This window comes from Numida meleagris, chromosome 10 (assembly GCF_002078875.1).
Source record: "Numida meleagris isolate 19003 breed g44 Domestic line chromosome 10, NumMel1.0, whole genome shotgun sequence".
In the NCBI taxonomy this organism is placed as follows: Eukaryota; Metazoa; Chordata; class Aves; order Galliformes; family Numididae; genus Numida; species Numida meleagris.
Window position 1 is genome coordinate 10,536,515 of NC_034418.1, and position 10,229 is coordinate 10,546,743.

At 39.3% G+C, this 10,229-nt stretch overlaps 1 protein-coding gene and 1 long non-coding RNA gene across 7 annotated transcripts in view; one reads left to right on the forward strand and one right to left on the reverse strand.

Annotated features, from left to right (window-relative positions):
* Positions 1 to 10,229, reverse strand: part of KIAA0355 (KIAA0355 ortholog) — a 54,291-nt gene that overhangs the window by 43,327 nt on the left and 735 nt on the right. The window lies entirely within an intron of this gene.
* Positions 5 to 10,229, forward strand: part of LOC110404449 — a 23,435-nt gene continuing 13,210 nt past the window's right edge. The window contains exons 1-3 of the long non-coding RNA XR_002442261.1: positions 5 to 424; positions 2,024 to 2,544; positions 4,279 to 4,392. This is a non-coding gene — a long non-coding RNA (uncharacterized LOC110404449). The remainder of the gene's footprint in view (positions 425 to 2,023; positions 2,545 to 4,278; positions 4,393 to 10,229) is intronic.

Sequence of the window (10,229 nt, forward strand, 5' to 3'; positions counted from 1 at the left end):
GCAATAGAGTTAAGAGATAAAAATAATGACTCTTTCCACAGATATCCCAGGAGAAGATGAGTGGAATTATTACCTGAGAAAAAATTCAGCTTATATTTGCTTTAAGATAAACAACGCAGTAATTGTCCCTGGTAGAGCAATTATCTGCTAGACCTAAGAAGTAAGCAAGGCTCGTGTTTTCACTATTCTTCTTTTAACTATGTTCTCCGTGTGCAAGTAACATAATTCCTTTCACGTTTTTCCCCTTTTCACAAGCTGACAGAAAACTGAATTTGTCTGTACCCTGAGTTGCTGATGGTAGTAGGAAGTACGAATTGCTACTGCACGATCAACCACACCAGCTAATGCACTCCTGACTCCAAAACATACGGAGGAAAACCAAACAACACAACATCACTGCTGCTCCTTCCTTCCAAGGCACTCTGTAAGGACCTTGCTTCACATCTGGAGTTACTCTGTTAGGCAATAACAATTCTATATTTTGCATAAGCTTTCAACATGTAACCATAAGAGTTTCCCAAAGAACAGTGTAATGAACAAATAGAGATGTGCTACATCTAAATTTTCCATCTTTCCCCAGAAAGCTCTGTTTCCTCTTATCTACTACGATATCAAGTCTGTAGTTATCTGCTAGCTTTGAACATTAAAAATACAGCTTACTTTCTGCTCACAAGTCCATCGGATCAGTCCTATTTTCAACTTCTTTTTCCTACTTTTAGATTCACCCCAACAAACTTAAAAACCACGGTATAGAGATGCATTCTTATAACTCACCAAGGTATTTGTTTGGTTTTAGTCACAACAAATATTTTCTTCTTAGACCTAGCAATATCCGTTACATTCATATTTCATGATTTTCTCAAAATTTCTATTTCAGAAAGAAAAAAAACTTTTCTGCAAAGCATTTTGTAACATTACGTGGTTGGAGCAGACCACGCCATGACCTGCATTTTACCAGCTACTTTATTAGGAGTAATCTATTAAAGTCATAAGTGAGACTAACTGCAATCAAAGCAATATTTTATACACCAACTATCACTCATGCAGTAGGAGAGTTTAAGCAGTGCTTCAATTACACAGATACTAACAGTCACAACAGAATTTAGAACAATGGGAATCTTACATATTTTCAGTATGGAAGATTTCTCTCTGCATTTTTCAGCTAACAATCCATACCACGTACATACGACGTGATACATACAAACGAGCATTTTCAGCTTGAATTAAAATGTAAAACAGGAAAAAATAATTTAAAAAAATGAAAAAAGCACAGGAGAAAAGTAGAGTGACTGGATTCAGCAATATAGGAAAATGAAATTATTGTGAGCTTGGCAGTGGAATCGATGGTTTTCTTTGCATCATATGAATATGATGATCAAAATTAGATTAAACTATTTATGGTATCTCAAATGCTATTAGTTAGGCAGTCTACGGCATTTTGAGTTCTTACACGCATTCCAACAAATCATACTTAACAGTGTAGTCGCTTACAGAATGCATTTGTGCATCTCCTCACAGCTAACATATTGTTCTGTCTGGAACAAAAACTTCTTCCATCAACTGTTTTCCATATCTTTCAGATTATTCCGCTGGGATATCTTTGCCTCTGAAGTTGAAACAAGATATCCCAGCAGAATAATTTGACCATATTTTGGGCAAGACAATGGTTTTTTATTGGTCAGAATAGTACTTTATAACATTAAAACAATTTTAATGATTAACTTAAGCAAACTCTACTGGTAAGTTCCTAGAAAACAACTACTCAAGAAAGAACGCCAGTCAAAAAGTCTTGTGGCACCTCGATTTTTACAGCATGCCACTTCAGTAAAAATTACAGCATCTTAAGCCGTATTTATGTCATATTTAAGCTTGTTATTCATAGGTGAACTTAAAGTTTTCCCCCTAATTATTGATAATTCCAAAAGACTACATTAAGCGCTGATTAGGATTAGTTACTTTGATATGCTCCTTATTGTAGTCTCCCATATGAGGGCACTTAACAAGAAACCAAAACCTTTAACAGGGGAAATAAAGCAAACAGAAGCAGCAGCAGGACAAGCATCCCAGTATAAACATGAGTAAGCCACAAGGGCCTGCCACACAACCTACAGCTTACCACCAGTCAGCTGAGGCAGTATCTTCATACGGCAGAAGGTAAATATCAGTTTCAGAAAAAAGTATCAAGTGAAAACAAACAAACAATTACTCTCCTTCACATAAATTATAAAACAAACATTTCAGTTGTATTACTACTTAAAATTTTGGTTCTTACCTAAATGGAGTGCCCAATCAAAGCTGAAGGACAACAGTTATTTGTAAAGGAAAAAGGACATCCTGTGTTTGAGGACACAACGGTATATTTAAGTCAACCTGTAAAATATTTACCCTCTGAGGACTTCTACAGCTTCAATTACTATTCTCTGCTTTTTTCAGAATGTATTAAGCAGATCTTCTGAGATCACCGGGTTTGGACTACTTCAGATTTATTCCTGTCCCTCAAACACTGCCTGCTGGGGAAACACTATCTGCCTGCCACAGCACAATGTAAACAAAGCTAATGAATCGTTTGTCTTAGGTCGATGGTGTGATGCAAAAGGAAAAAAAAACAAAACAAAGCAAACTACCACACCTTGACAACACAAACCTTTAGGGACAGCTATGTAGAGGATAGGAAGTTCACTAAGTCAACAATGCTTTAAGACACAACCAGGTTTTTATATATTACTGAGTCCGATAATCGATATTAACTGTTTCCACTGCTGAAAATTATACCAGATTAACATTGCTCATATTAGGATTCCTTTTAGAGAAATATATTTAGCATAGGTGTAGCATGCAAGACACCCCACAGTCATACAATTTATCTCTCATCACACTGAGCAACTCCATCACGGTACAGCATACCTTCCTGCAGAGATGAGTTACTCATGCTCTGGATCAGAATATATCAAATAGCACACGCAAAGAAGAGGGAATATATTACTTCCCTGAAACAACAAGATATTTTTGAAAAGAAACTGCATCTTTACAATTTGGTTGTTTTTTTTTTTTTTGTCAGACTGCATCAGACAATTCTAATCAAACTTCATAAAAGCTAACTGTTCCAGAAACCAAAATGGAAAAAGAAAAGCTTTTTCCTGTTTTTGTCTTCAAAGGAAAAAAATGAGCCTTCCCAAAAACATTTCACTTAATCTTGTGCATCAACTATGGATTTACTCTATCATACCAATCCATCGCCACAAAAATTTAACATTCCTATGTAAAAACAAAACATGTATCATTAGTGGTTTTCAAAAGACTTTTGTCCAGCAACATCTGCAGAGCAATAGATTTCACTTAACCAGACCAGGATTTTTTCTAACCACAAAACCAAGCAACAGATTAATTTCAAAATAGCACAGGTCAGATGCAACTCTTTTCCACACGGATAAAGCAAGAAGTGCACTTGACCAAAGACAGCCAAACTACATCACATCAGTCCCATGACCCAGACTACTATTTCAGTTTTAAGAACAAATATTTACAGGAGAAATAACATTTAAATTAGTGCTGACAACATGGATCTGCAGGATACACTTGAAAATAATAAATTCTGGACGAAGCCATATTAAATTCATGGTCAAGTCCTTACAACGTATATAAAGTTCACTTATCACCAAAGTTATTTTGTAACATTGTAGAGTTGGAGACAAGTTATTCACTCTCCTTTGGACTTGAAATGAGGTCGAAGTGCTGAATCTGACATCACAATCTGTTACCCTGAAAGTTATTGCAGCATTCAGACAAAGAAAAGGTTTATTAACCTAATCGGATTGCTTGTGAGAAAATGTTTCCATTCTCTTCCTGAAAGCAGCACAAGATAGGCAGAAAAACTGGAAGGATTCTTTCTACAGTTTAATACAGAACCAAGCATATTCCCAGTTAAGGCAAACATGCTCTTTTTTCAGTACTTTGTTCCAATAATTGGCACATCCTCCCAGCACCTCATGCAATTTTTATTAGCAGAGAAGTCTCTTAAGAAAAATAACCCTTAGAATTAAAAGTCCACTTACACTTGCATTATTTTTGGAAATTTTATTTTTAGTTAACATAGCCCTGCTCTTCTGTATAAAAACTTCAGCTTCTCTTCAAAAGTAACTAAAACAGAAGTGCAAGTAATAATACTATCAAAACTTTAACTTTGTATTATAACCTGTGTATCTGCACTAGTTGCTGCCCAGTGCAGTTTATTTGTGCTAGCTCACAGTGGAGTACAGTACATCCGTTTGCTCTCCGCAGGTAAAGAATGTATGAGTGAGCATCTACGTAAACCTCTGCTTTCCTGCCAACAACAGCAGCAACCCGGCAGTCTTGAAGATTTCACTTGTACTGCTCAGAACTAAACTCCATAAGGTAAAATTCTTATCACTAACAAATAAACTACTTTTTTTTCCCCCCTATTTCTTTAACAAAGGCCAAGAAGAAAGTTTTTAGCTTTCCTGAATGATACGTGCATAGTTAGCTTTAGATCAATTTTTTTGGTGACACATTCAAGCTCTCAGCTACATCATCTGCTTGTAAACAGTCATCTTGGGTTGGAAAAAGCATAGAACTTATTATCTTGTTTTGCAAATATTTGCAAACTGTGTCACTTCTTCAAATGAACACAAATATCTAACTGCATCTTCGCTAAGAGGCTAAATGCAGCTTTCTCCGGGGCTATGAAACACGTGCTGATGAAGATGGATTCTAAGCAACATACTTGCACAGTTTTAGTAAACCCTGTTCTATACTATAGGGCCTTCAATTCCTGCTCGGACAAAGAATCGCAGACCATTCAACATCAGGCAACATGTCCAAATATATTAATAAGTAAAAAGCCATTCCTGTCCTCAGGATCCTTAAATTAACACAGGTGCCTTTAACAGAAGATGAAAACCTGCATTCATTTTTACATTTATTTGACATGCATGGCTTCATCTGAGCATTTGGGGATGATAACTCTATTTCTCACTTAACGAGTTGCAGGCAAAAAACTAAGTTAATAGATCTGGAATAATGAAATTTTTAGCCATCCTCTTCCTCCCTCTGCATAATACTGTCTGGTGCATGACTTGCAAATAGCATTCTGAGAAAGATTTTGAAATACCTAACAGAAAGATCATGTTCCTCAATTCTTTGGGAGTCTGGCATAGAATTACATTCACCCATACTGATCTTTCCCCTGCAATCTTCAGCCTTTGCCACAAGCTTGGAGGATGCAGAGAGAAGGAAAGTTTTTCAACAACAGCACGAGTTGTTTCTGTGTCTGTCCTTCCTGGTCACTACAGCTTTCATTTGTTTTCAGCATTTATGGTCTACGGCTGGGCCACATAAAAGGAATGTCTAGCATCTTCAGGATGAGATTGCCAGATTCAAGTATTTTAAAGGAACTTTTAAAAATACTGGCTTGTACTTATACTCTTTGGAAGAAACACTTAAAAGATCTTAAGATTTTTTCTGGAATGTGAGTTGTAGACATCCAGGTGCTTTATCTTTCTCTAAGGAAGCACTTATGCTTGGACTTGAACTTTTCTTCTAAAGCACAATCAGCCAAGCTGTACAGAAAAGCAAGAAGCTCAGCTTCATAAACAAGAAAAATGCCTAGAGTACTGATCTGAATATCCTGGTATCAGACAGAACACGTAGACCTGCTGGAAAAAATATCTGACCCCAGTAAATCTGGAGGAATTCTTAATGGCACCAAGAAACTCACAAACACACCAAGTTATCACACTGAGGTAATCTACTTGTGAAACTAAAAACACTCTGTTCCTGAAAGAATTAAAGACAGATTTAATTGCTAGATTACTCTCCTGCAGTAACAAAAGCTAGGGACATCTTCAGAGAAGTAAGAGGACAAAAGGTCCATTCCTGTCTTCCTGCTCTTCTCCTCCTATGCTTTCCTCTGCAACATGTTCCATATACTGCTTTAAAAAGTTTCCAAAACATAGCATTAAAGGAGGTTTGTTCCATCCCTAGATTGCACCAGCATGTTGTACAGAACCTATGAGGAATTTTGCGTAATCAGAGCTCCCTGTAAATGTCAACTTTGAGCATGCAACTAAATAAGAATCACACCTTCAACGCTGTTATTAAACAACCACTTAACATGTTCCACTATGACTTCCTAACCAATATGCAAGTCTGGAAAGAACATGATACAATATCCAAGCCTGAGATGGGCTGACTGATAAGGTGGCAGAAGAATTTTCCTGTCAAAATTTTCCAAATAATGTCTTCTTCAATGCTGTTTTACAGAACGCTTACCAGTAAATGCTAGCTTCTGACAAGTACCCCACTGAAAGACAAGTAGATAGAAATCATAAAGTGTCATATTTGCCAAAAAACCGCTAACCATATGAAAATTATTAGGAAAGCAAGAAATGAAAGACCACCAAGAAGGAATGCAGCCACACTGCAGAACAATGAAAATCTAGCTAGCCTAAAATAGAAAATATGCAGTCATCTCAAGGAGAAAATTTTACTAAAAACATAATTGCTAATCAGTTTTAATTTAAAGAGTATTGTAAAGATGTTTCCCAAGTTATTATTTTTCTCTGATATGACCCTATCAATAATAGCACATGAGGTAACATTTATTTTTAAAAAACAGGTTTGCTACTTTTCGCAAAACATTTTCAAAGTTGTGTATTTTACATAATACTGCAATATATATATATATCTCCTAGAGCTATCACGTTCTCTTAGAATGGCTTTCCTTAGAAGGGAGAGTATATATTTCCTTTATGAAAATGCTTCTTCAAAGGAAAGGCCCATAACATCCTACTTCATTGTTTCAATTAAAAGTTGTAATATGTCCTTGCGCCAATCGTCTGTTATCGTTTAGTCTGAAGCCAATGCATTGCCAGTGGTACACAACACCACACCTAGAAAGCATATGACTTGCTATAAAGACTCTTGAACACTCTTGAAAGCCTCACGAAGCCTCAGTTACTCCCACCTCAAATACACCCTTGCTGGCTTTTCACCAAGACAGCTCAGGATTCCCCGTAGAGTGCTTTGTCTTTCTCTTTTCATCCCTCTTCTATTCTTCGAAGCTCAGCCAGCATTTCTGGGATCTCTGTTCTGCTGTTTTGCCCTCACACACACTCCTCCTGTGCTCGCAGGCCGCTCTAACCCAGGCCCCTGGAAGTCAGCCTGCCCCATGCAGAATTCATGATTGTAACAGAACCACAGAGTCACCTCCCCAGATTTATCCTAAGTAATCAATACATTAACTTGCAATTGCAGCCGAGTAAGACAAGCTTGGTATTTCAAGATCAACAAAGTTCTCAAAACAATTATTCTCTTGAAACATGGGTGGAACACATCTCGTTACCATCAATGCTATCTTTTTCAAAAGATGGCATCGGTGTTAACAGAAGAGAAAATTTAAAACCTTTTTGGCAAAATTCAAGGACTTAACCAAATGAAATATTCACAGAATGCCAGAAGAATAGGATCAAATCAGACAAATTCAACAGGTAACCCACAAAGCTGTATGAGTAAAGCGAATGCCTTGTATTCCTCCTCACGCACCTTAATAGTTTCTTTGGGGGCAGAAGGCGCTAAATCCCTCCTGCCATAAAATTATCTTTTAAGTACATCAACAGCAGAGGACAAGAATCCTACAGAAAGCCAAAGAGGCACAATAGAACACTACCACCAGCTTCTTCTCAGCGAGTTTGGAACACGTCTTTAACAACATCTACTTAGCTTTCAAAATATTCTTTCATCCTACCAGGCAGAACTTCACATTCTACAGCTATCAACAGCACCTTCTGTGGTTTAGATCTTTAGTCCTAAATACGATTCCAGAGCTGCCTCCAGCCGCAAGATGCACAAAATTTAAACACATCCCAGAATACAGCACTGCCTGGAGAGCACAACATTGCCTGCCGCACGTTACTTAATGTTAACTGATGTTACCGAAAGGCCAACAAAGGTTAAGAAATACTAACGAGACATATCGCCAAGCTCTAAGAGGACTGGTGCAATTAGAACGTAGATGTTGTTGAGCCCAGCACAATCAGCTGCCCTGTGAGCCAGCCCCAGCACACTGCTTTTGTGATGAGGTTACCCATGCTGCTGGAAATGTCACCTTTCATGTATGATATAAAACCCCTTCTATAGCTGCTAACAATACCCTGGCATTGTTTGCAACATGTAGGGTGTTGTTCTGGCCAAGATCCAATTCCAGTAATAATATTCTATCTACCAACAGTAACCACAAGAAGATATTCTTCCTTTTCAGCCCCAAGTGGTTTTGCAGAGCAGCAGCAAGCTCCTGAAGAACTGCCACATTTCAGTGTAAGTTCTGCATTTCACCGTTCTTTTATCTCTCTGCACAGATCAAACATTTCTCTCAAACTGTAGAAACACCTTGAGATTACTGGGAATAAAGGAGCTCTTTTTATATGGTACAATTAGTCATATCAACAGTGATAGCTATTTTGAGCAGCACCTATTAATCACTATCATTAGCAGGATCTCTGGTGTACCAGCATTCACTGTAGCAAGAACAAGTCTTTTCCCATTACAGCGCTACTATATAAACAAAAGCAGCAGCACAATTTCTCCTCTTGCAGTCCTGTTCTGGGTAACGAGAGGCAAGCAACAGCACTTAAAACTACACTCCGTTCAAGACACAAAGGGAAGCTTACTTACGCCTTGCAGGACAGCAAAAATACAATTGTTTTGCTGTAAAGAAAAATTGGCTGTAATTTCTATGCTGAGAAAGAAAAGTTCATGAAAAATAATAGATTGTGGGAAGAAGCGTGGAGAAAAAAAAATCTCTCAGGATGGAGGCAGCAGAAAAAATAATACAGAAAGTGATTAAATACAAGTGGATGGTTAAGTGGGAGAAACCTAGACTTCTCTTTTAAAGACTTTTAGCAGATATTTCCATATCATTCAGTAGGAAGGATGAACTGTTGACCAAGTTCCAGAGTCTCAGAAGAGGCTTTCATCTGGAAAATATTCCCTGTATGCAGTATTTCTCGTTTCCTAACACCTCTGAGTAACTCCTGAATCAGAATGAAAAGTGCTAACAGAAGGATTTATGCCTTACGCTGACCTAAGGAGCAGCAGCACAAGACACACACGAAGAAACGGCTCACACCCAAGTTTATGCGAAGCTCCAGAAACCTGTGTGTTGGCCTGAAATGCAGCTTTGTCACAGCTGCAAATACAATACTTAGAAAGTCCATTCAGAAGCCCAGAAGAAGAAAACTGTGCAAGCCCTAAATTGGGAAAAATAGGGATTATTTACAGAAGAAGCGTCCATCTTATTTTCTGTAGAAGCGTTGCTTAGCAAAAGTCTTCAGCCAAGTGCAAAATGGCATTGGTACACAAATAGCACCTGCGTGCACACCGTGATCAGCTGGAGCTTGCAATCCCATGAGCAGCATATCACAGCCTTCATGTGTCCAGAAGCTCTGCAACACAAACCACACGCCCCAGGGGCTTCAGCTGCCCACCACAGACAGCCAGCAGCAGTCAGGAGCACCTTGCAAGCCAGTGCTGAGCCAAGTGTAGGAGCAACAGTGCCCTCAAACCCCACACTGACCTCTTCCCCAACCTCTGGACTGGAGCTTGCTGGCAGCCACACAGGGGATACAAGGCGCAGAGCCATTTTGGGAACCAGACCTCCACTTCTGGCAGCTCTGATTGACAGCCCAGCAGCTCCTTGCTGCCACGCCACGGACACAGACCTCTTCACCCGGACATCTGTCCCCCTGTAATGGCTGATATATACCTGACACCGGGTTTATAATATTATAGTAGAACAACATATGATCTTTCAAAATCTTTCAGATTCCTGAAGTAACATCCACTTGACAGGTGTGTCAGCCCCAACTCCTTCATCCCAGTTCAGGCCCCATTTCAAGCACTGAGAAGTGCAGGTCTGTGAGTAAAGTTGTATGGTACAGCCCCAAATGAGAATTCTCCTGTTCTGCCTGCAACGTGCACACAGCACGCTAAATATAACCCTAAATAACAAGAAATAGCCCTTGAAGCAAGCGTCAGGTGAAGGGCTGCGTGACTCCACAGCCATGACCGCACAGACAGTGCTGCCTGCCCGCAGCAGGGGCTGTCAGAAACCCACCTCCCCGGCCGGGTGCGAGCCCAACGCTACGCCCCACCCGGGGCGGCTCCGCCGGGGCTGCCCGTGAGCCCGGCCCGCGGTTCGAGCGGCCGCCACAGCG